Source organism: Equus asinus, chromosome 3 (assembly GCF_041296235.1).
Source record: "Equus asinus isolate D_3611 breed Donkey chromosome 3, EquAss-T2T_v2, whole genome shotgun sequence".
Taxonomy (NCBI): domain Eukaryota; kingdom Metazoa; phylum Chordata; class Mammalia; order Perissodactyla; family Equidae; genus Equus; species Equus asinus.
This window is the reverse complement of record NC_091792.1, coordinates 33,588,093-33,589,963: the sequence shown is the minus strand read 5'-3', so window position 1 is coordinate 33,589,963 and position 1,871 is coordinate 33,588,093. Positions and strand designations below refer to the sequence as shown.

At 39.8% G+C, this 1,871-nt stretch overlaps 1 pseudogene; it reads left to right on the top strand.

Annotated features, from left to right (window-relative positions):
• Positions 1–243: 243 nt before the first annotated feature.
• Positions 244–675, top strand: LOC106829281 (small ribosomal subunit protein uS12-like; annotated as a pseudogene).
• The last annotated feature ends 1,196 nt before the right edge of the window (positions 676–1,871 follow it).

Here is a 1,871-nt window from a genome sequence, read left to right as displayed (position 1 = left end):
ATCTGGGCACTGTGGCCTGGCCAAATTGAAGTATAAAATTAATCATCACAATGGGTATGGAGTTTCAGTTTTATAAGATGAAAGGCTCTGGAGATTGGTTGCATATCCATGAGAATGCACTTAACACTGCTGAACTTTACACTTTAAATGGGCAAGACAGTAAATTTTATGTTATGTGAATTTTACCACAATTCTTTTAACAAGTATGTTAGACCTTTTGCTTTGGCCTGTGGCTCCAGCAAGATGCACAAGTGTCAAGGTCTTCATACTGCCAGGAACATCCACAGCCGCCAAGAGGACCAGAAGCGGCGTGGTAAACAGTACAAGAAAGCCCACTTGGGCCCAGCCCTGAAGGCCAATGCGTTTGGAGGCACTTCACGTGCAAAGGGAATTTTGCTGGAAAAAGTCAGGGTTGAAGGTAAATAACTCACTTCTGCCAACAGGAAGTGTGTCAAGGGCCAGCTGACAAAGAATAACAAGAAACTCACAGCTTTCATACCCAATGACGATTGTTTGAACGTTACTGTGGAGAACAATGAAGTTCTGGCTGCAGGACTTGGTTGTAAAGGTCATTCTGTCAGTGACATTCTTGGAATCCACTTTAGGGTTGTCAACGTAGCCAATGTCTCTCTCTTGGCCCTAGGTAAAGGCAAGAAGAAAAGACCAAGATCATAAGTTCTGAGGATGCAAACATGGCAATAGTAAACTTTCATATCCTAAAAAAAAAAAAAAACTTAGGGAGAGAAATTTCCATTCACTAAACACCAAAAGAAATCTTTGCATAAGCGACCTTAGAGTACTAACTGGATTATATCTTAACTTTAGGGTTTTGCAAATGATCCAAAAAATCTTCCTCATGTAGCAAACTTCTCTAACAGTTAAGAGGGTAAATTATTATATCTCAAAAAAAATGTATCTGTGGGGAGTTCAGTTTACACAATCCAAGTATATTGCTTCCTGGAGATAGAATTTCCCTCAGGGATAGAGCATAGGCAGCAAGAGAAATAAAAGCTGATATGCTCCTTTGACTGTTGCTCTCAAATAAACTTGTCAACTGAAGTGTTGGTGATAGCTAAATCGCAGTCAGTTCGTGGCTAATCATATGATAAATGACTATAATTTTAGTATTTTGGTGAATATTGCTGTGTACACAGGAAGAATTTGATCCACAGCATAACCGAATCCGTGCATTTCAAGTAGATTTTCTGGAGGTTCCTGCTCATCCTTGGGGATTCTTCACAAGGTAAGTGAGGTGTCATTCAATGACTATTATGGCGATCTTAACTTGGAGATTCAGCTCATTCATTCAATTCTGTATGCTAGAGAAAGTCTCCCAGGTACAAACTTCCAAAACTCAAACGTAACAGATGTGACAAGGAGCATCCCTTCTTTGGTCCCACTATAATTCAGCCATTAGTTTATCCTAGGAACAAGATTCTATGAGTAATAATAGATCTGATCCTCATGCTGAGGGTCAAGGTATGGGCATGGTAGTCAAATAACTACCAATTATAATTTAATAAAAAAGGCAGTATAAATTCTAACTACCCTAAATTCCATAGGAAAGATCAGTTTAGTTTTATTATTTTCTTAACAGTTTCTTCTCTAACGGCTTCCCGCCCCCCAACCATGAAGTTAGAGTTAAATAAAGGAGATAATTATCGCTGAGGCAAGAAGTGAGCTTTCCTTCTCCACAAGAGGGTAACCCCTTGACAAGGTTTCCAGCATCCAGGAAAGGCTCTAACTCTTTGAGAAGCTCATTTAGGCCTAAGTAGAGCAAGTCCGATGAGGTGATGACAGAGGTGCTGGCTAAAATGCTGAGCTCAGCCCACTGCAATATCTGATTTTTGAGTCTCTCTGTTTTGAAAAGA